The following is a 25,582-nucleotide window of genomic DNA, read 5'->3' on the forward strand; positions in this document are numbered from 1 at the left end:
TCTGCGTAAAGTAGTTCGCTTGGGTCCGACGCTAGTTGCCGTTAGGAAATGACCAATGAGGAAAACCCCAATTCAGGTCAATCCTAAGTGGGAACAGCCGGAATACTTCCGCTATGTGGCAGATGTGGAAAGCCCTAGATCGCAAACCCCGTAACATTACATGGGAGTGGCGGCCAGAGCTTTCTAGACACCCTTTCCGATGGATTGCCAAGACGTGTCCTGAAGATACAAGTGCACACGTTACACTTGGTATCAGAGCGAACCAACAACGGAATTGTTTTATGAAATCTTAATAAGAAGAAGTAAAGCAAATGTTGATGTTCCAAACATTTTCTTACCTTCAATGCTGTCTTGCAGAATTATGAAGCGTGGAACAAGTTCTTGGTATTTCGAGTCTTGTTTATGACTACAATGCATTCTCCGCATTATTGACAAAGGGTTGGGATGATGAACATCCTGGAGCAAATCTATAATCCATCACCCTTGTACATGGAATGAAGATGGATAAGTGCTTTAGGAATCTACTATATAGCCGCCCACCGGTTTGCTTATCTACAAACCAACCTAAAGAGGATCAAGTGGTTGGAAAACCTGAAAGTCGTGAAGCTGTTCATTTTTGTGGAAGCTCACGTAAACTCAACTTTACATATCCAAGGTTGGAGGGTTGAGATGAACTCATATGTATATGAGGAAGTAACCCGTGTAATCCCCCGCCCATAGGATCAAAGTGTTGGGGCGCTATGAAAAAAATAGATTCCAAAGGAAAGGATATCCTGAACTTCCAATGACTTACCGATTCCTAAAGATCCATGACTCGAAACCATACTATTACACAGTTCCTGTAGATAAATGTAATACAATGTTGTTCTCCCCAAACTAAATGTAACAATTGGCTTATCATCGCAAGATATGTTGTATTCTGAAAGGGCTACGGCCGTATAAATACAAATAAGATTTCTTTTTATCAATGTCTGATTGTGCATGAGAATTGATAAAAAGTTAAGTAGTCACATTACTTACGTGATAGCAGAATTGAAGATGTAATATAAATCAATAGCGATTATCGTATAATAACATTAAGAAACCTTTATCCAGGCACAACCCCAGGTACAGGTTCCTAGTTCGCCTCCTACATCAAGTACTGTTGTAATCCATGAGAAGAAGTTTCTTCTCAAGCAAATTAAGCCGCCCGAGTTTGACGGGAGAGGCATGTCCATTCAAGCTTATGCTGAAATTTGGATTGAATCCATGGAGGATTACTTCAAAGCAGCCGGTACTGCACCCACCAATCAGGCTATACTCGCCAAGTTGAAGCTCACCGGCGAAGCCAGGCTTTGGTGGAAGCAATGGTGCAAGGGTCAAGGGATCGCAGAGGGATCCGTCACCGAAGAAGATGAAGAAAGCCGTGCAAGAAAGATACCTACCACCTGCATATCACACGCAGAAAATGAATGAGTTCTACGAGCTAAAACAGCTGGGGCTCACGCTTGATGCATACTATTCTAAATTTTTCTCACTTCTTAAGTATGCACCACAGATGGACAAGACACAGCACGTGTCCAAATTTTGTGCTGGTTTTCCACTAGTAAATACCCGTCTCGAATCTATGCATCCATCGGATCTTCAGAATGCCCTCATTCGAGCGGCGCTATAATTCAGGAGGTGCAGTCTAGACCAAGGGGTAACAAAGCTTGGTCTTATAATGACCCGAACAAAGGAGCATTCAGACCTCAGATAAAGAGAGTTCAAGGTCATAATCAGGGACAAAGAAAGAAAGCAAGGACGAACAACATCAACAACTTTGTTCCTACTCAAAGTAATGGTCAAAACCTCTGTTGTTTCGACTGCAATGAACCCGGTCACTTCAAGAGGCAATGTCCCAAGCTTGGTGGAGGACATCGCCAAGTGCCTTTCCAAGGAATGGGCCGTGGTCAAGGAGCCACTACCCAAGGCAGAGGAAGAACCGGATGCATTGCCAATAGGCAAATGTGCGAAGAAGAAGAAGAAGAAGAAGATCCGACCATGGAAGCAGAGTTTGAAAGGGCGATAGTCCATGCCGCTCTACACAAGAAAGGCCCGAATCACCAGTTCTCGATGATTCAGACTATCAAGGTAAAAGTTTCAAGACCTTGATTGATTGAGGAAGTACACATTCCTTTATCTCACTAGCTTGTGCAAAAAGATTAGGAATAGCCATAGTAGAAGCACCTACCTTGCTTGTGGAATTGGCAAATGGTCGTGAGGTTACTTATACCAGGCAAACTGCTAAGGTGGAATTCTTTCTGGGAGAAAAGAAGACTTCGGTCAAATTCAGAGTCATGAATTTAGGTATCCATGAGTGTCTACTCGGAATGGATTGGCTTAAGCTAATGATGCCCACATTCATTATGGAAAGGGTCAAGTTTCCTTTTGAAACTCTGAAAGGGAATTAGTCACAACCCAAGGTGAGGCTGGAGTGCCAAGAATCCAATTGGCCAAAGTATCTCGGATCATAAAAGGAGTCAGAAAAGGATTACCTGTCTACTTGATCAAACTCAACAAGTTAGATCAGAAGCAAGAGTCTAATGAAGGACCTTCTTGGCTAAAGGAATACGTGGGCATATTCCTTGAAGAGTTGACAGAACTCCCGCCCCAAAGAGAAGTGGATCATGAGATTAAGTTAGTAGCAGGAGCTGTGCCAATTGCAAAGAGACCGTATAGAATGTCCATACCAGAAGCAATTGAGCTAAAAGAACAACTCAAGAAATTGCTAGATCAGGGCTACATCCGCGGCCTAGCAGTTCACTGTGGAGACCTTATAGAATGTCCATACCAGAAGCAATTGAGCTAAAAGAACAACTCAAGAAACTGCTAGATCAGGGCTACATTTGGCCTAGCAGTTCACTGTGGGGAGCTCCAGTACTATTCCAAAAAAAGAAAGATGGGACACTTCGACTATGTATTGATTACCGAGGGTTGAATCAATCAACAGTCAAGAACAAGTACCCTATTCCTAGAATAGATGAGCTTCTTGATCGTCTTCAGGGTGCAAATATCTTCTCCAAGATTGATCTCAGGTCAGGTTATTATCAGATAAGGATCAAGGAAGAAGATATCCCCAAGACGGCCTTCAATACAAGATATGGGCACTTTGAGTTCCTAGTTATGTCATTCGGACTTACGAATGCACCTGCCACTTTCAACAGGTTAATGCAGGATATCTTTAGGCCATATCTTGATGATTTCGTGCTTATCTTCTTCGACGACACTTTAGTCTATTCCAAACAGGAAGAAGATCATGAACCCCCATTGTCCTTGAGACAATGAGGGCGCATAAGCTGTATGCTAAGATGAAGAAGTGTGCATTCTTCAAGCGTCAGATTAAATATCTGGGATTCATAGTATCAGCAAAAGGAATCTCAGTGGACCCAGCCAAGGTCAAAGATGTGCTAGAATGGCCAATACCAACATCTGTCAAAGAAATACGTAGCTTTCTTGGATTGACAGGATGGTATAGGGTCTTCATAAAAAACTATGCTTTGATTGCAGCACCTCTACTAAAGAAGCAAACTTCCATTGCATGGTCAACTCCCAAACAAAATAGCTTCGACAGATTGAAGCAAAGTTTGGTATTAGCACCTATTCTAAAACTTCCAGACCTCAATAAAGAGTTCGAGGTAGTAACCGATGCTAGCATACTTGCCTTGGGATGTGTGCTCATGCATGAAGGTCATCCAGTAGCATACTCTTCAAGGAAATTGAAGAATCATGAAAAGAATTATACTACGCATGATCTAGAATTGCTAGCTGTCATCCATGCTCTAAAGCTTTGGAGACACTACCTGTTGGGTAACAAGTTTACTCTAGTAACTGACCATAAGAGTCTCAAATGGATCTTTACCCAGAACGAGCTCAACATGAGGCAACGTCGGTGGATTGAAGTGTTGGAGGACTATGACTTTGAAATCAAGTACCAACGAGGAAAAGAGAATGTAGTTGCCGATGCACTTAGTCGCAAGGCATTCCTTAATTCCCTAATCTTGCAGAACCCATCAACAGCCAGATCTCTAGTGACAAAAGTATCTATGCGAAACAATCCAATACTTGAGATAGCTAGAGAGGATGTATGCCATGATTTGGCCTACCAAACAATGCTAAGGGAGATCTCTATCAAGGATTAGAACCAAAGGTTGCACGCAAAGTATCAGGAATTTTCTATTAATAGTGGACTTGTCTACTATAGAACAAGGCTATGTATACCAGCAAGCCAGTCACTTAAGCAGAAGATATTGTGGAAAGTTCATGATTCCCCTTTCTCAGGCTGGGTTCTTCTTCTTCTTTCACACACTTTACAATGTACACAAAGTATAGATAAGATACAACATAAAGGAAAGTGGCCTACTAAGTCAAACAATGCATAACCGACTACACTAGTCGACTGGCGCTATAACTATGCTAGCTGTAAATAAGTGTAACAACCTGAATATAATAAGTAATGAGTCAGTGGCCATGTGTGAGTCATAATGAACACCGATGTGCTAAGTGCAGACGTGTGGACCCATCTAACCAGGCGGTCCATCATCAATGTCCACATGTGTTGAGCTTGTCATCTCAACACTCCCCCTCAAGCTCAACTACATCTCTGCAACTCCAAGTAAGCTTCGAAACTTTTGAAGCTTCTCTGTACCCAATGCCTTCGTGAAGATGTCAGCTATCTGATCCTGTGTGCTGACATACACCAAGTCAATCTCACCTGCTAGTACCTTCTCTCTCACAAAGTGGTAGTGTACCTCAATATGCTTTGTTCTGGCATGGAACACAGGGTTCCTAGCCAACTGTATACTACTCATGTTGTCACAATAAATGACAACTGGACCTTCCACTTGCACATCCAAATCAGCCAATAACTTTTATAGCCATACTACCTCACATGCTGCAATAGCAGCACCTCTATACTCAGTCTCTGTACTCGACAAAGCAACTGTAGATTGCTTTTTGCTGCTCCAAGCAATTGCTGCACTACCAAGAGAGAACATGTATCCGCTGGTAGATCTTCTATCAAACATACTACCAGCCCAATCTGCATCTGTGTATCCAAACACTTGTACATCTGTACCTGCCTCATAGAAAAGTCCATAATGTAATGTGGACTTCACATATCTCAATATGTGTCTGACTGCATCTAAATGTGGCTTTCTAGGTACTTGCATAAACTGACTCACAAGACCAATAGTATAGCTCAAGTCTGGCCTTGTAATGGTCATGTAGATCAAACTCCCCACTATCCTCCTTAACATAGTAGGGTCTTCTATCTCATCCCCAACATCAGCACTCAACTTTACATTCTGCTCCAATGGAACTGAAAGTGGTTTGCATGCTGTCATACCATACTTGGACAACATATCCAAGCCATACTATCTTTGGGACAGCCATATACCATCATCACATCTGATCACCTCAATGCCAAGGAAGTACCTTAGCTCACCTAAATCCTTCATCTCAAACTTTTTCTTCAAAAAGTCATTGACTTTAGCAATCCCACTATCACTATTACCTGTAATAATCAAGTCATCCACATAGATGACTATGATGACCAAACCTGCATCTCCCTTTCTCACATAAAGCGAGTGATCAGCATCAGAAACATAAAAGCCAATATTGACAAGATACTCTCTGATCTTGTCAGACCATGCTCTAGGTGCTTGCTTGAGCCCATAGAGTGCCTTCTTCAACCTGCACACATACGTGGGATGCTTTAAACCCTCATAACCTGCTGGCTGATCCATATACACTTCTTCTTGCAAATCACCATGCAAGAAGGCATTCTTCACATCCATTTGCTACAATCTCCAACCTTTGGCTACTGCCAAAGCAATCACACATCTGACAGTTGCCATCCTAGCAACTGGACTGAAGGTTTCATCATAATCTATGCCATATGTCTGGGCATAGCCTTTTGCAACCAGCCTAGCTTTGTATCTGCTAATAGAACCATCTGCATTGTGCTTAATCTTATAAACCCACTTACATACAATAGCTTTCTTGCCCTTCGACAATGATACTAGATACCAAGTCTTATTGGCCTCTAATGCAGCCATCTCCTCATCCATTGCTGCATCCCAATGAGCATGACCAACAGCCTCCTCAAAACATGTGGGCTCAACATCCTCAACTAGTTTCACCATATAAGTATAATGGTGAGCTGCATAACCTTCAAAACCAAATCTTTTAATAGGATATCTCACCCTGCTAGACCTGTGTACCACTGGATCACTCAATGGAGTTTTTGCATTAACGTGTGCTCTCTGCACACCTGGAGTCCTCACTGAAGGAATGCCAAGCTCATCATCCAAGCTCTCTAAGCCACTAGAGTCTCCATCAAGAACTGCATCAATGCCTTTTGACACTTTATTCTTTCCTTTGTCTTTAGCTGTAGTGCTACTAGATGCACCTGAAGATGTAGAGGTACTCCTTAGTCTCCCAGACCAAGGACTACCAGATGATGTCTCTGGTCCAGTAAGAGTCCGTGATTCTTGCTTTTCAGCCTGCACATGAGTGTCATGATCATCATCATCATCCAATGCATCACCACTAGATGCATACCAACTGCTCATTTCATCAAAGATGACATCCATGCTCACTCTGAACTTACATGTGACAGGGTTATAACAACGATACCCTTTTTGCTCTAAAGAGTATCCAATAAAGACACACTTTTCAGCCTTTGGATCCAGTTTCTTCCGCAACTCATATGGCACATGAACATACGCAATGCAGCCAAACACTTTCAAGTGTGATACATCAGGCTTCTTGCCTGTAAAGCATTCTTCAGGTGTCATACCATGAACTACAGCTGTGGGGGTTCTGTTCATAATATAAACAACAATATGAACAACCTCAGACCAGAAATGCTTAGGCATATTCTTTTCAGCCATCAAGGCGTGTGCAACTTCTGCAATATGCATGTTTTTCCTTTCTGCAACCCCATTTTGCTGTCGAGTATACCTGCATGTGAACTATCTCTTTATCACATGAGACCTCAGAAAATCACTGAACTCATTTGAGAGGTACTCTCCCCCTCCATCTGACCTCAAGCACTTTAATTTCAAGCATGTTTCTCTTTCAACTGCAGCCTTGAAAGTTCTAAAGTGCTCAAACGCTTCACTCTTTTCCTTCATAAAATATACCCACAGCTTTCTAGAACAATCATCAATGAATGTGACAAAGTATGAACTGCCTCCAAGAGTGTAGGCCCCCAAATATCTGTATGCACAACATCAAGGATATTTCTGCTTACATCTCTGTCATGTGAAAAGGGTTGTCTTGTCTACTTACCAAACTGACATGCTTCTCATACCTTATGAAATTCTGCAACTCTAAATGTAGGCAAAACTGTAACCAACCCTTTGGACTGCATTAATTTTAGCCTTTGAACATTTGCATGTCCAATGCATTTGTGCCAAATTTCAATGTCTGCAACAACACCTTTTCTTTTGGCATACATAGTAGCATTCATAGTAGAAATTCCAGCATCCAGAGTAAACATACGTCCAACTCTACTTCCCTTTGCTACCAACCTGCACTTGTCATTGAAGTCTTCTACAAAGCAGCCCTTTGCATTAAATCTGACTTGCAGCCCTTGCTCTACCATCTGACCCGCTGACACCAAGTTCTTTGTAATAGATGGCACATGTAATACATCTGAAAGACTCTTTGTCTTACCATCATGCAAGGACAAGGAAACTTTTCCAATGTGTGAAATTGGGTGGCATGAATCATCACCCGTCTGCACATAACCTGCATTTTGCAAATTCTGCATCTCTCCAAACCATTCTGCATGGCTGGTCATATGATTGGATGCACCTGAATCAACATACCAAACATCTTCATGTGTTCCCTTCCCTGTAACAGCATTCAGCATATGCTGCATAACAAACAAACGTTCATTTTTGTCCTCATTTTGACGTGAAGACGATACATAGTTTCCTTGTTGCAACTTACCACTGTGGATATTATCTTTCTTAGCATAACATTGGGCTGCGATATGACCTGTTTTGCCATAGTAGTGACACACAATTCCAGAGTTGTTAGAACCTCTATTCTGCCATCCACCTCTTCCTCTAAAGCCCCCCTTGCCTCTAAATTTACCATGACCGCCTGAAACCTGCATATCGCCAAATTGTTGATTCAATCTGTTTTGTTGGTTGTCACTACCACGTCCTGTACCACGGCCTCTTGAAGAGAACCTACCACGTCTCCTTCCTGAACTAGAGTAGAAATCTTGGACTTGTTCACCACTTTTTTCTGATGTCTCACTCTGCATGTTGATATCTTCAGTGATCATAAGGGAGACCAACTCATCAAAATCTAGACATGGCTTTCTGACATATACAGAAGTTACAAACGACTTCCAAGTCTTTTCATTGTTAAGTCCACCCAAGGTAGATGACACCAAATCATCATCATCGGGCATTGCATCAATCGCTGCCAATGTATCTGCAATGCTCCTTACCTTCAGTGCATACTCATTGATAGACATCTTCCCTTTCTTCAATGTATTCAACTCTTGCTTGAGTTGAATCTTTCGTGCCTTTGTATTTACAGAAAACATACTTTCAAGTATGGTCCAAGCTGCATATGAATTCTCTGCATTTCTAATATGTCCCAGCATATTATTGTAAATTACTGCAGACAGCCAATACATGACCTTCTTGTCTTTTGCATTCCATTCCTTTCGTGCCTTTGTCTCTTCTGCAGTTGGAGGATCACTCACCTCCGGCTCCTTTTCTTCACTTGAAACAAACTCGTAGAGGCCTTTTCCAATAAGGAAGTTTATGACATGGAACTTTCATGAAGGGTAGTTGTTCTTGTCAAGCTTCTCAATGATGGGGCTTCCACTGTTCTATGCCATTATCACAAAATTAATACCAAATAGCAAGCAAATCTTCTGCAACCCTCGACCTGTAGTGCACAGCAATACACCTGACAGCCTTTTTCACTGTCTGCTCAACAATACATGCAATCTGCAACTAGTTTGCAGATAAACCTTGTGTTTACTCACTGGTAAACACCTTTGAACTTACAGATCTGAAATCTATAACCTGCACACCCACTTTCGGTCAATACAGTCGAAGTCACAGTGTACCCTGAAACTGTTGTCCACAACCTTGCGGCTCTAAAACGGGCCTTGAAACGGTCTCAGATGCCCAAAATAACTGTGGGATAGACCTAAAGGGCTGATGTGTAGAATACACAGCGCTCTTTGCGCACACCAAATCTCACTCAATCTGAGATTTTTGCTCTGCCTTGCTTCCGGTGCCTCCACAGGCACTATCCAAGAGAAAGAGTGGAAGGATGGGAGAGCTTCTTACCCGTGGCTTGCTTGCTCAAACCTTGCTTCTTCTCCTTCGCTTCAACCTTCGAAATCAGCCTCTCTCAGTGATGCGGCTCTGATACCATGTCAAGAATCACGTGGTAGGGGGACTTGCTCAAGATGCTGCGTCGATCACACACAGAATGCACAAGGAGAAGCTCACTCAAGAGACAAGAAGAGAGATGGAGGCCAAAACGTTTTCTTGCTGGTTTCTTCTTCTTCTTCCACACACTTTACAATGTACACAAAGTATAGATAAGATACAACATAAAGGAAAGTGGCCTACTAAGTCAAACAATGCATAACCGACTACACTAGTCGACTGGCACTATAACTATGCCAGTTGTAAATAGGTGTAATAACCTGAATATAATAAGTAATGAGTCAGTGGCCATGTGTGAGTTATAATGAACACCGATGTGCTAAGTGTAGATGTGTGGACCCATCTAACCAGGCGGTCCATCATCAATGTCCACATATGTTGAGCTTGTCATCTCAACAGTCCTCAAGTGTGGGGCATCACCCAGGCTTTGTCTATGGTTAGACCGATCTCCCCATTCCACCAGCACAAGCACAGAGCACTGCATGGTGAGGTAGACACTCCCCTTTGTTAGAGTACTTTCTCCTTTTAGGTACAACAAGATGCTACAAACCACCAACTTTGGAGGCCCCCATCATCCACTCGACATACCTTGGGTTCTCCATCTAAATCATTACCAAAACTTCCCAATCAACAGAGTCCACAAGTAGCCCTATCATCACCCCACCAACCACTTGACCCAAAGCCCACTCTACCACAACAAAGAGCTCGAAGTGCCATGGAACTAGCACCTGATGTCTCGGAGGGGGTAATGTTAACCTCAATTCAAGATGGTAGAAATATGAAGCAAAGAGCAAAAAAATTACAGAAAAAGAGCAAAGGTGCAAAGGCGGCTCCTAAAGCTAAGCTGAGGCAAAAAGTGCAATTTTAAATGGAAGGCACCTCAAAAAACTCTAAAAACTCTTGTAAAAGAGTGCCAGGCTCCCTCTTGTGCCATTTATAAAGAAATAGACGTGTGTAAGCTTAAGGCATGAGGCAAAAAGAGGGAAATAGGAAAAATGACCTTGCCACAACGGCCGATCTTGTAAAAAGGTATGGGTGCCCATGGGATTTTAGGGCTTGTATATAGAATTCAAAAAGTGAATGGAAGCTCATTCTTTGGTGTGTGGCTAACAAGAGTCCTCTCTTCTTCTCTTCACCTTTCTTGTGTGTGTGCTCTTGAGAGAGGGAGTGGAGAGTGTGAGGGAGTGAGTGTATGGGAGTGAGGGATCAAGGGGGTGAAGCTCTTGACCATCTCCTCTTCTCTTCTTATCTTCTCTTCTCTCGCATACGCGCACGGCTATGGTAGATGGAGCTTGATGGAGGAGGCTTGAGGATGCTTGAGCTAGCATCTAGGATCGTGGAGGTACCAGTGTGTGCGAGGGAGGAGGCAACTCATTTCGGCATCAAGGTAAGCTCACTACACTCGTAGGTTCGAAGGCGTGTCGGCTAGGTGAGAGATAGACATTAGAGCTCACTTGAAACTCTTGAAATAATAAGCGGTCCGTGGGTCTTGGTGGTTAAGCATGAGCTCCCTCCACACTAGTGCTTTATGGATGAAGGGAGTGAGTTAAGAGTGGAAGTACACAAGCAAAAGCAATAGTTGTGGTGGAAGGAGCAAGAGCAAGAGAGAGAGACACACACAAGATGTGGGAACTCCAATAGTCACAATGTGTAATCGGCCTTTCCTTTATTCAAATGCCACTAAAATAATAAAGAATGAAGTGATAGTGATAAGCGCCCACCACTTGTAGTATAAAGGTGTGCAAGTACTATCAATGTACTAATACACAAGCAGTTAGGCACATGCACATTTACCCCAAAAATTGAATATATTGTCCATACATTTGTCCATACATAGTAGAGCATTCACATTTTAGCTACATAAAGTCGGATGTGTCGATTTAGGCATTGTACCACCTGTGGTTATTTTTTAAATTCCTCATGTACCTTGGAATTTGTGGTCAATTTGAGTGCCTAAATCTCATGTACCCAAGATGATCAACTTACTAAATGAGAAGATTAGAATGAAAATTATTGAGCCTTCTTTAGCTTTATATTCCAAAATATCGTTTAGAGTGCCAATAGAAAATGGAACATCCAGATTTATTCAAGATATGTAGACGATAAATAAAGTGACTATTAGAAGTGTAGAGGCAAGTCCAACTGCGGACAAATTTGCATAAGCTTTTGCTAGGAGAGGTACTTAATCTTTTGGTGATCTGTATTCTAGTTATGATCAATTTCAATTGACTATAGCAACCAAAGATCTTACTACTATGAAAAAACCATTGGGTTTGGTATGGATGTGCACTTTTCCACAAGAAACAATAAATTATTTTGCTCATATGATGAATGCCATAAATAAGGTTTTGTAAGATTATATAACAGAACTTACTATGGCTTTTTTGAATTACACACCGATATAAAGGTGTGCAATAGAGGATAAAGATGAGGAATTGGATGAAAAGGGATGTATAGGATTTATTGTAGAGCACATATGTAATTGTAAAAGGATCTTGACTAGATTGGAAGAGGTGAAACTCACTCTTTCTAGACAAAAGTTAGACTTTAGGGTGAATAATATCTTCATTGTGGATCACATGTGTAGTCTGTATGGAAAATGACTATCTCCAACTAAGGTGAATGCAATTGAATAATGAACACTACAAGGAAAGAGAGGTATAGCGACGGCGGGTTATGACGCAGTAATAGCGGCGTCGCTATTCACAGGGAAAAAAAAGAGGGCCGAAACCCGAGCGCGTTTAACACAATATTAGTGAGTTTGGGAATCTCCCAATTCCCATTTTTTGAATACTAAAAAGGTGGCACTCGGATAACATGCCCATAAGTTTCTCAAAACCATATGATGTGACCTATCATTGGAAAACAGTTGAAAAATGGAATCTATTGAGCTATAGAGCGCTTGATTTGGAGTTATAGTGTTCAAGTTATGACAAATCCAAAGATTTGACCACGTGTCCCAAACTTATGGGAAATTCCCATATTCCCCAATATGGTGTTGTTTCATTTCATGCATTTTCGTGAGACATTTCGAGAGGAAGAGTGAGAGAGAGAGTGACCGTTTTGCATAGAGAGTGAGAGAGGGAGAGGAAGAAGGCTTGCCACCGCCGCCGCCATTTGCAAAGGAGAGAAGGAGCCTTCATCGCAAAGAGGAGCCGCCAAACCCTCACCATATCTTTATGGTGAGTCCATTCTCTCTCTATTTTGCTTGTTTAGGGTTTAATTTGTGTATATTGGAGGGACAGGAAATGAGAGAGAAAGAGAGGGAGAGGGAGAGGGAGGGAGAGAAAGAGAAAGAGAGGGGGAGAGAAAGAGAGAGAGAGGGAGAGGGAGAGGGATGGGGAGGAAATGAGAGAGGGAGAGGGAGGGAGAGTGCATTCTCTCTCTCTTTTACTTTTGCTTATATGATTTGTGTATATATGTTGAGAGAGGGAGAGGGAGAGGGAGGGGGAGGGAGAGAGAGAGAGAGAAAGAGAGGGAGAGGGAGAGGGAGGGCGAGAGAGAGAAAGAGAGGGAGAGGGAGAGGGAGGAAATGGAAGAGGGAGGGGATGAAATGAGTGACGAGAGGGAGGGAGAGTGTATTCTCTCTCTTTTTTATTTATTTTTTGTATAATTTGTGTATAATGAGAGAGGGAGAAGAAATGAGGGAGAGGGAGAGGGAGAGGGAGAGATAGAAAGAGAGGGAAATTAAAGAGAGGGAGAGGGAGGAAATGGGAGAGGGAGGGGGAGGAAATGAGAGAGGGAGAGGGAGGAAGAGAGAGGAAATGAGAGAGGGAGAGGGAGAGGGGGGGAGACGAAAACATAATAGGGAAATGAGAGAGGGAGAGGGAGGGAGAAGAAATGAGAGAAGGAGAGAAAGAGAGAAAAAGGAAATGAGAGAGGGAGAGGAGAGAGAAAAAAGAGAGAATGAGAGGCAAGAGAAAAAGAGATAAGATGTTAAACATAATAGGCAAAGAGAGAAAGAGAGGGTGTGGGTGAGGGTGAGGGCGAGGGAGGGAGAGGAAATGAGAGAGGGAGAGGAAGAGAGGAAAGGAAATGAGAGAGGGAGAGGAGACAGAAAAAGAAATGAGAGAGAAAAAGAGAGAAAGATCATTAAACCTAATGGAAAAAGAGAGAAACAGAGGGTCATGGTGAGGGAGGGAGAGGAAATGAGAGAGGGAGAGAAAGAAAGAAAGGGAAATGAGAGAGGGAGAGGAGAGATTAAAAAATGAGAGGGAGAATAGAGAGAAAAAGAGAAAAAAATCATTAAATCTAATAGAAAAAGAGAGAAAGAGAGGGTTAAGGTGAGGGAGGGATAAGAAATGAGAGAGGGAGAGAAAGAGAGAAAGGTAAATGAGAGAGGGAGAGGAGAGAGAGAAAAATGAGAGAGAGAGGAGAGAGAAAAAGAGAGAAAAATCATTAAACCTAATAGGGAAAGAGAAAAAGAGAGGGTGAGGGTGAGGGAGGGAGAGGAAATGAGAGAGGGAGAGGAAATGAGAGAGGGAGAGGAAGAGAGAAAATAAAATGAGAGAGGGAGAGGAGAGAAAAAAAATTGAGAGAGAGAGGAGAGAAAAAGAGAGAAAGATCATTAAACCTAATGGAAAAAGAGAGAAAGAGAGAGTCAAGGCGAGGGAGGGAGAGGAAATGAGAGAGGGAGAGAGAAAGAAAGGGAAATGAGAGAGGGAGATGAGAGAGAAAAAGGAATGAGAGAGAGAGGAGAGAGAAAAAGAGAGAAAGATCATTAAACCTAATGGGAAAAGAGAGAAAGCAAGGGTCAGGGTGAGGGAGGGAGAGGAAATGAGAGAGGGAGAGAAAGAAAGAAAGGGAAATGAGAGAGGGAGATGAGAGAGAAAAAATGAGAGAGGGAGATGAGAGAGAAAAAATGAGAGAGGGAGAGGAGAGAGAAAAAAGAAAAAAATAATTAAATCTAATAGAGAAAGAGAGAAAGAGAGAGTCAAGGTGAGGGAGGGACAAGAAATGAGAGAGGGAGAGAAAGAGAGAAAGGGAAATGAGAGAGGGAGAGCAGAGAGAAAAAGGAATGAGAGAGAGAGGAGAGAGAAAAAGAGAAAAAATCATTAAATCTAATAGAAAAAGAGAGAAAGAGAGGATTAGGGTGAGGGAGGGAGAGGAAATGAGAGAGGGGAAGAAAGAGAGAAAGGGAAATGAGAGAGGGAGAGGAGAGAGAGAAAATGAGAGAGGGAGAGGAGAGAGAAAAAGATAAAAAATCATTAAATCTAATAGAGAAAGAGAGGGTCAGGGTGAGGGAGGGACATGAAATGAGAGAGGGAGAGAAAGAGAGAAAGAGAGAAAGGGAAATGAGAGAGGGAGAGGAGAGAGAAAAGGAAATGAGAGAGAGAGAGAGGAGAGAGAAAAATAGAAAAAACATTAAACCTAATAAGGAAAGAGAGAAAGAGAGGGTTAGGGTGAGGGAGGGAGAGGAAATGAGAGGGGGGGAGAAAGAGAGAAAGGAAAATGAGAGAGGGAGAGGAGAGAGAAAAAGAGAAAAAATCATTAAACCTAATAGAGAAAGAGAGAAAGAGAGGATGAGGGTGAGAGAGGGAGAGGAAATGAGAGAGAGAGAAAGAGAGAAAGGGAAATGAGAGATGGAGAGGAGAGAGAAAAAGAAATATGAGAGAGAGAGAGGAGAGAGAAAAAGAGATAAATATCATTAAACCTAATAGGGAAAGAGAGAAAGAGAGGGTACCCTAGCACCTGCTACATAGTATCATAGTACTGAGTACTAGGTGTTAGATACTAAGATGCTATGATATTATGTGCTAGGTGTACTGAGTACTAGGTACTAAATACTAGTGTTCTATGATACTATATGCTAGGTCATAAAAAAAGAGAGAGATGGAAGGAGAGGATAACAATCTAAGAAAAGAAAAGAATGATAACAAAAACAAATTATTTGTTGTAACGTAGACAAAATGGAAAACGAAGAAGGTCCTGTTATTCAAGATCGCGAGGCGTATCTTAATCAGCATGTCCCATGTCCTTGCTCTCTGAAAGGTGAGAAGGATTGAAAACGCGAGCTATGGCGGGAGAGCAAGAGCAAGAAAGAGAGAGAGACAAGAAATGGAAACTCCAACAGTCACAATGTGTGACCGGGCCTTCCTTTATTCAAATTGTCACTAAAAGAATAAAGAATAAAGTGACATGACGGGCGCCCGCTACCTGCAGTGTGCAGTGGCGGGTACTATCAGTGTAGTAATACACGAGGCGACACGGCAGAGGCGCCTTTATCCCCAACGACCCCTGTATCCTGGCTACCATAGCAAATACACATATTTGCTGTGCCCTTCAGGTACTCATGATACCCTTCACGGCATCCCAATGTCTGCTGCCAGGTGTAGCCATATAGCGTGCCACAACATCAACTGCATGCGCAATATCTGGACGAGTGGCTATCATGGCATACATCAAACTGCCCACGGCTGAAGCATAAGGGATCTTGGCCATCTCGGCCCTCTGCTCATCTATCTGTGGACAATCGGCCTATGATACCCTCACATAAGAAGGTAATGGACAGCAAATAGGCTTTACGTCCTGCATGCGGAAGCGCTCAAGGACTTTATGAATGTACTCCCGCTGTGAGAGATACAAAAGCCCCTGATGCCTATCGCGCTTAATGCGCATCCCAAGTATATGTGAGGCCTGTCCCAAATCCTTCATCTCAAAGCTCTTCTTCAGCTGAGATTTAAGAGCATCTAGCTCATCATGAGCTTTCCTTGCTATCAGCATATCATCAACATAGAGTACCAAGATAAGCAAACTGCCATCACGGGCTTTCTTTGTGTAAAGACACGGATCCATAGCACTCCTGATGTAGCCCTGTGACTACATAAAGGCATCAAACTTATGATACCATTTCCTAGGTGCCTGCTTCAAGCCATACAAGCTCTTCTTCAACTTGCACACTAGGTGCTCCTTGCCAGGTTTTGCAAAGCCCTTAGGCTGATCCATATAGATCTCATAATGCAAGTCCCCATGTAGAAAAGCCGTCTTGACATCCATCTGATATAGATCTAAGTCAAGCTGTGCAACCAAAGCCAAGACTAAGCGTAGGGTAGTCATCTTAACCACAGGAGAGAAGACCTCATCAAAGTCCACACCATGTTCCTGCTTAAAACCCTTTGCTACCAATCTAGCCTTGTATGCCGGCTTGGGGTGTCCAGGGGTACTTTTCAGCTTGTACACCCACTTGCATGGCAAAGCCTTCTTGCCCTTAGGCAAGGCAACCAAATCCCAAGTCTCATTCTTATGCAGGGAGTCTATCTCAGACTGCATAGCCCTCTCCCAGGAGTGACTGTCACCCCTGCACATAGCCTCATCATAAGTGAAAGGCTCTCCTGCATCTGTAACCAAAACATAATGCATAGAGGGCTGAAATCTGTCAGGTGGACGTCTGTCTCTAGCAGACCGTCTCACCGTAGGCTCTGCTGCCTGTCTAACTGCCTGTCCAACACCCTGGCCCTGTGAAGGAACTGCTGCAGGCTGTACTACCGGCTGTGCTGGAGCTCTAGGCTCGTCCTGAAAGATCACTCTGCGGATCTCAACCACCTTCTCAGGCTGCCTGTGCATCTTGTCTTCATGGAAGACGACATCATGGCTGCGTACTATTTTCCGCGCCTGCGGATCCCATAGGCGATAGCCCATCTCTCCTGACTCACCATAGCCAAGGAATATGCATTTAATGCTCTTTGGATCCAATTTACTCCTCTTGTCCTTGGGCACATGGCAGAATGCCTCACATCCAAAGACACGGAGATGCGCATAAGAGGGTGGCTTACCAGCCCAAACTTCCTCTGCAACCTGGAAATCCAATCCACTGGAAGGCGATCGGTTTAAGACATGCACTGCCGTATTGACTGCCTCAGCCCAAAAACTCTGGGGTAGGCCTGCATGGCTAAGCATAGAGCGCACACGCTCCTGAATAGTCCTGTTCATGTGCTCAGCCAAACCATTCTGGGGTGGGGTGTAAGGGGCGCCCCGGTCAACTAACACTTAATACCCCTATTACACAAAACTGCTCAAAAGCACGTGAGACATATTCTCCCCCATTTTCAGTCCTAAGGCATTTCAGCCTATACCTAGTCTGGTTCTCAACAAGAGCAAGCCAACGCTGAAAGACTGCCAAGACATCGGACTTTTGCTTTATGGGATAAGCCCACACTTTCCTAGAAAAATCATCAATGAAGGTAACAAAGTACTTCGCGCCACCCATAGACATGCAAGGCATAGGCCCACAAACATCGGAATGCACCAATGCCAAGGGCTCACTCATGCATAGCCTACCCGATTTCTTATGCGTAGACCTATTCTGCTTACCATAAAGACAATGATCACACGAGTCAAAATGTGCATAGTCCAAAGGCAGAAGATACTGCAAACTAGATAACATTTTCATTCCCTTCAAAGACATATGCCCCAAACGGGCATGCCAAAGTGATACATGTGGGATAGAACCCACTGCCAAAACATGGTCAACTGAGGACCCAGATACAACAAGAGGATAGAGACTGCCAGCCTTGGCGCCTCTAGCAAGCACAAGTCTGCCTTTGGTAATTTTCCAGGCAGAATCCCCAAAACAAACATGAAACCCTGCATCATCCAACCGTCCTGCAGGCATAAGACTGCGCGTAAGCGCAGGTACATGACGTACTTTCCTAAGCAAAAAGGAACTGCCAGTGGAAAACTACAACTGAATATCTCCACAGCCCACAATATCAAGAGACCTGTCATCTCCAAGTCTGACTGATCCAGATACAGTACAATAAGAGTGAAACCACTCACGGTAAGGCGTCACATGGAAGGACGCACCTGAATCCAATAACCAGCACTGTGCATACATACTAGATGTCTCAGTCAAGTGTGAAGCATCAGAAGAACTAGCTGCAAGTATAAACTCATCACCACCATCGGACTCCTCAGTCTGTGTGACATTAATTTCCTCAATCTTGACGCTGGACTTCGCAGGTACTATGCTGCGATCAAAGGACTTCTCCTACACTTTATCTTTCCCCTTATCCTTGCGCTTCTCATTGCGCAACTCATGACACTGTGGTCTAATATGGCCCTTTTTCCCACAATGATGACAAGTGACATTTGCATTGCACCCACGCGACTTACTACGTGACTTGCTACGAGATTTAGACCGACCCTTCTGCGAGTCACGACCACGGTTATTACCACGATCATTCCTGTCATTCCTGCCTCTAACTGTCAAAGCATGACTACCACGAGAGGCATCCAAGTTTTTGCGATTCACCTCTTCCTGAAGAAGAGCACTCTCAACATCTGCCAATTTTAGAGTAGCACTAGAGGCACATAGGGCAGTGCGGAATACATCCCATGACTCATTCAGAGTCCCAATCAAGAAAAGAGGAGTTACTTCCTCTCCAAAGGTGATATCCTGCGAAGTCAGGTTCTTCAGTATAGCATGGAACTGGCTCAAGTGAGCAGACATAGTCGCATTATCCTTCATGCGCAGATCCATAAGCTGCTTCAACCAGTACATCTGACTCGCCGGACTTTTCTTATCATAAAGATTCTTGATCTTATTCCATAGATCCCATGCACTCTGTTGTTTCTCAAATACATTATAATGTACCTGTTCAGTGAGAGACAATACAATCGTAGACTTGCATAGCTCATCAAGTTCAAGCCAGTCGTCATTGTCTATAGTTTCAGGCTGCTCCCCACTCAACGGAAGTGGCTTAATCTGAGATTTTTGCACCAAAACCTGCCATATTTGACTCTTCTAGTAAGAGTAGTTGGTACCATCCAACTTTGTAATGTTAAAGATGGCACTATCATGTGAAGATGACGCCATTATGCAGGCTGGAAATGCCCAAACAGTCCAAAACTGCTTGCTGTTTTACTGCACAAACTGCCCAAAAATGACCAAAACGGGGTCCAAAGGGCGAGCAAAGTGTGCCAAAAGTCGCTGCCCACTTAGTACTAGGTGCAGTACACCAAATCAGGATATATCAGCATGAAAAGTACACCTCAATCCACCAATAACTGATTGCTGTAATAAATTGCAGGTATGTAGTCTAGAGAGCAAACTGTCCCAAAATAGGATCCAATGTCAAGCAAACAATGCTAGGTCCAAAGCCGGCATGAAACGGACATAAGCAAGGCCAATGACAATAAAAAGAACATGAGCTCAACACCGAAGCATGTCAGAATAACATCTGCTAGTGAAAGGCACACCCCCAGACACTCTAGGCAAAGTGTTCCTGTAACTGTCAAAACCTGAAACAAATAGGTGTCTGCTCAAAGAGAGAGATCCAAATATGAGACTCAGCTCATAAGCATCATGTGAACCAAGAGTACATCAATGCATATCCATAAAGATCGGAGTATGATCCCAAAGTCTCAATGCGTATGTAGCTACTCAAGACATAAACTGCTCCAAATACATGTAAGTGCTCCAATAGCATGCAACTGTCAAAGGTCAAGCAAGCATGTAAAATGCTCCCACTGGCACAAAAGGCATACAAAGCGAGCTCAGAAGCTCAAGCAACCCAAGAGAAAGCACCAGTGATAAGTGACCCTGTCAATGCATCAAGCGCATCCAAGAGAGCATGACATACATGAAGCACCGGTCGTATTAACCAGGAAGCAATACATAAGCCCAAATAAGCTCTCGGTCAACTCAATGACATCCAAATAGCAACCAAGATCAGTGATCAAGTAAGCCGGGAATGCTCAAATACATCCAAATCCAAGCTCCAAATGTCGGTATGGCATATACGAACCAAATAGCATATGTCACGAACCAAAGCATGTAATGCAAAAGCCTAACTGTCAAGAAGAGACATGAGGCATAGGCGGTCCACGAGCATGCCAAGTCGGTCCAAATGCCAGTGAAGATAGAGCTAATGCGAAGCTCAAAACATCCCATAATCTCATACATATGCTCCAAGCCGTCCCCAAATGTCAGAGACATCATGTCAAAGCTCAAAGCATACATCCGGTATCGATAGGTAAGTGCCAAAGCCTGTAAAGTACCTTCAGCCCACCGTTATTCCAGCATGTATTTACTATTCTAAACAGTAGATTTCAGCCCCAAATTCAAGCCAAAATCATGGTCAAACCAAATGCATACATCCCCAATACATCCGGGTAGGAAGTAGACCGCATACGGGCATCAAATAAGGTAACCGGAGTAGAGTATAAGCATCAAATGCCAATGCCAAGTGTGGCTGCCCTATTTCCAGCACTGTATAACAGTAAATAAAAGTCCCAAATCAGCCAATATTTCAAGCTAAAATCATGGCATAATCATGTGCATACATTCCCAAGGCACAAGGCATCATGTAGACCGCATACGGGCATCAAATAGCACAACCGGAATGGAGTATAAGCAACAAATGCTAATGCCAATGGTGCTGTCCTGTTTTCAGCCTATTATGACAGTTTATGACAGTCCCAAATCTGAAGAAATCAGCCCCGAATGATCAAGACCAATGCCCAAAGCTTGAATGACATCAAACATGAAGTCTATAGCCCTCTTAATCAAGGTAGAGAGCAAGAAGCAATGGCCAAGTGTGGAACTGAAGTAGATGAGTGCTCATAGCATGGAAAAAAATGATGCAATCTGCCCTGTTGGTGCTGAACTTGCTGCTGCTCCACATGGGCTGAAAAGGGGGTAATGGGGGGCTCAAGAAGGGCCTATCAAAGGCCTATGACAAGCCTCTTTGAGCCTTGATAGGTGTAAGGCACAATATGAGGGGAATAAGTTTCAAGGGTTTGAAGCCATGGCTGTCCTTGATGTTTGCAACCTGTAGATTGAAATAAAACCCTGAAAGAATGATCAAATACCTCAATATCAATGCCTTGAAGGTGCCTCAATAGGCTGGGAAGGTGCTCGGGAAGCCGGGGAGTGACGGGAGCTCGGGGAGATCGGATATGGCTGCCGAGATTGAGATCCAATGCATGAAGCGAGTCGATGCGAAGGTCGGGAAGCACCGAGTCGAGCTCGAGCAAGAGAATGCCAAGCTCTGATACCAGTTGAAAGGTGAGAAGGATCGAAGCTTGCACGCGAGCTATGGCGGGAGAGCAAGAGCAAGAAAGAGAGAGACAAGAAATGGGAACTCCAACAGTCACAATGTGTGACCGGGCCTTCCTTTATTCAAACAGTCACTAAAAGAATAAAGAATAAAGTGACGTGATGGGCGCCCGCCACCTGCAGTGTGCAGTGGCAGGTACTGTCAGTGTAGTAATACACGGGGTGGCACGGAGGAGGCGCCTTTACCCCCAACACTCTCAATGCAAGCTGGCAATTAAACGAAAATGCCGATTGTATATTGAACACGTACGACGATTTGGCGAGTTTCAATCTGAGATCATTGATCAGGCGATTGCAGATTTTCAGCAAACGGTAATTTGAAGTTAATATCAATCATGCATTGGACTCGCAATCTAATTGAATACCATATACAATGAGATTGGGTCTCGCTAGCAAATTTTCTATCTAGGGAGGTGATGTCTCATCCCAAGGAGGAGTGCACCCTTTGCGGCCAATTAGAAGAGTACGTGGGCATGCGATGGATGGAGTGCAGGAGCCAATCCACCACTTGCAAGGCCAATCTATACCGTCAATGCCAAAGGAGACAGGCAACCTTCTAGACCTACCTACAATCTTGGAGCTTGAGATGGAGGCAATGATCGATGCATTGATTCCCATGGATGTTGAGACTTCTGATCCGCTTAGAGAGGAAGCATCCATACCATTATATGATGGGTACCGATTATCTCGATTGAAGACACTGCTTTCACTCTTAAGTGTGCAAGCAAAATACGGGTGGAGCGATACGAGTGTGACCGAGTTGTTCAGGTACCTTGTACATAGGCTTCATTGATTTTTTTTTCGGCACTATTATTACAAACATTTGTGCTTTTTCAAGGTGTTTATGATTTATTTCAAGTTATTGAAATATCATATATTACCACTTGCAAATACCATGCCTGAGTCTCGTGATGATGCACGACATGTTTTACGAAAGTTTTGTTGAGATATCGAGCTCCACTCGTGATATGCCAGGGTGACAGTTGTGCATTTATGTCACCGACTTGTCAGTTGTTGCAGATGCGGTTGGTACACCGCCCATGAATAATAGCTAGATGACAGCTATCCTTATCTACTCTAGTTCGTGGCTCAGTTAGTATGCCACCTTAGTTAGTTGAGTTTGGTTTGAGACCCATATATAGGGTTCTTCTATTTCTATGTACTAGAGTTCTTTGGCTTACACAACTAAGAAGAGAAAAACTGTTTTTCAGCCTCCACCTTTGTGTGTATTCCCCCATTGTGCAAGCAAGAAAGCTACGAGTGAGACTCCTTCCTTCTCTCCCACAATCTTGACATGGTATCAGAGCCTTGTTCGTGGTAAGGAGCTCAAGAAAGCAAACCAAGTTCACGGTGTTCTGGTAAGAGGACCAATGTTACTTTCATTTTTCTGTTTTGGGAGCAAGTCTTTGCAGGTAGCATAGTCGGAAAGTGCAAGAGTGCATTGTCTCAGATTGAGATGCCCTTCGCGGTGTAGCAAGAGGGCAGTATATGCTGCGGGTGACGGATTTAGCCCTTGGTTGCTCTATTTTTTTTATTTGAGGCAATTTCGGGGCTTGTTTTGGAGGCGGAAGTTTTCTGCACGCACTCAGGAAAAGGCCCTGTTTTATGCTATGCGACCACTGTTCTACAGGTCGGTGAAAAGTTACTGTAGAAATTGCATCGCATGCCTGTGTGCAGAGACATTGGGAGTTACAGAATCATCATTGTTACTTGTTGATGCAATATTGTCACTAGGAAGTGACTGTATGGTCAAATACCACTTTTGTCAGTTTTGCGGATTTGCCCTTGTGAGGCTGAAGCTGTGTTCTTTGCAGTGACAGAATTTTTTGCAGTGTTCTGTAATGGCGTCTGATTCTCTTTCACAGATTGTCACTGAAAAGCTTGACAAGAACAACTTCGAAGCATGGAAGTTTAGAATGACGAATTTCCTTATGGGAAAAGGATATTGGGAATTCGTTGCGGGAAATGAAGAAGAACCAGTTTTTCCTGATGTTCCCAATCAACAGCAAATGCAGGCATTTAAAGCATGGCATGAGAGAGCCAGAAAAGCTATGTATTGGCTGTCTATTAGCATTTCAAACTCTATGATTGTGCATATTCAGGATGCAAGTATGCCAAAGGAGGCATGGGATACTCTGTCAAAAATGTATAGCACAAATACGCAAGCCAGGAAAATGCAGCTCAAGCAAGAGTTGCACAATGTGCAAAGAGAAAGTATGAGCATCAATGACTACCACATGAAGGTGAAGAAGATTGTTGATGCACTTGCTTCCATTGGGTCACCAGTGGAAGATGATGATTTAGTCTCTGTGACCTTGAATGGTCTAGGAAAGGATTATGTACAGTTCTGAACATCGATTTCCATCCGTGAAAGATTTCCTGATTTTGAGGAGTTGATTACTCTTCTAATTTCTGAGGAGCAGAGAAATGGTGGTGCATCTTCTTCAGGAGGAACTTCAAAAGAAGCTGTCTTCTACTCAAATGCTGGAAGAGGTAGAGGAGACTGATCTGGAGGCCGTGGTAGAAATCAAAATATGCAGCAAACTCAAGAAAACCAGTCCTGTCGAGGAGGATGTGGTAACTCTAGAGGCAGGGGGAGCCAAAGAGGTCGTGGTGGATGGCAAAGAGGCCAAAATGTAAACAACAATGTTGAATGCTACTACTGTGGTAAAATGGGTCATATGGCTAAAGACTGCTATAAAAAGCAGAATGACATTATGAATGGAAAATTGCAACAAGGGAATTATGCATTTTCTAGTAGACATGGTGATGACAAAAATGAGCATTTGTTTATGGTGCAGCACATGACCAATTTTGTGACAACTGCAGAAGAAAAAAACGATGTGTGGTATGTTGACTCAGGTGCATCAAACCACATGACAGGTCATGCAGAATGGATGCAGGATGCAAGGAAAATGGAAAAACCAAGATTTGCGGAGACTGGTGATGATACTGCACATCCTATTGTGCAAATTGGAAAAATTCCTTTGTCTATGCAGGATGGGAAAAAGAAATACCTGTCGGATGTATTTCAAGTCCCGAATATCACCAAGAACCTGGTTTCTGTTGGTCAAATGGTTGAGCAGGGCTTGCAGGTCAAATTTAATTCTCATGGATGCTTTGTTGAGGATATGAAAAATAAAGGTCGCTTGATAGCAAAAGGAAAGGAGGGCAGAATGTTTACGTTGGATGCAGACATGCCTGAATTAAGTGCAGCAATGTTTGCACATGGGACCAGTGTAGTTGCAGATATTGATATCTGGCATAAACGCATTAGTCATGTTAATGTACAGCGACTTAAATCAAGGTAAGCCCAAAATATTGTTGTAGGATTGCCTAAATTCAAGGTTGCAGAAATGCATAAGGTATGTGAAGCCTGTCAATTTGGAAAACAGGCAAGGAAACCATTTCCTAGACATATTCAAGAGAGTAAAAAGCCATTGGAATTAATCCACTCTGATGTGTGGACTACTAAAGCTGCATCTCTTGGAGGCTGTCATTATTTTGTCACTTTTATTAATAACTATAGCAGAAAAGTTTGGGTGTATTTTATGAAAAAGAAAAGTGAAGTTTTTGGGCATTTCAAAACTCTTAAAGCTATGGTTGAAAAAGAAACAGGCCTACAAATAAAATGCCTAAGGTCAGATGGAGGGGGAGAGTACCTCTCAAATGAGTTTGCAAGGTTCTTGCACGAGCATGGCATAAAGCAACAATATTCATGTAGTCATACCCCACAGCAAAATGGAATTACAGAAAGAAAAAACAGGCATATTGGAGAGGTATCTCGTGCCATGCTCAATGAAAAAGACCTGCCAGATTTTTACTGGGCTGAGGCAGTTGCTACAGCAGTCTACATAATGAATAGGACTCCCACTGCCCCAATACATGGCATGACTCTAGTGGAGAGGTATACTGGTAGGAAACCAGATATTTCTCATTTGAAAATTTTTAGTTGCATTGCCTATGTTCATGTTCCAGATGAGTTGAGATCCAAGTTGGATCCAAAAGCTGAGAAGTGCATCTTTATTGGTTACTCTCTGCAGTAAAAAGGGTATAGATGCTATAACCC

Source organism: Lygodium microphyllum, chromosome 22, assembly GCF_053477565.2.
Source record: "Lygodium microphyllum isolate KBCC chromosome 22, Lygodium_microphyllum_v1.1.10, whole genome shotgun sequence".
Taxonomy (NCBI): domain Eukaryota; kingdom Viridiplantae; phylum Streptophyta; class Polypodiopsida; order Schizaeales; family Lygodiaceae; genus Lygodium; species Lygodium microphyllum.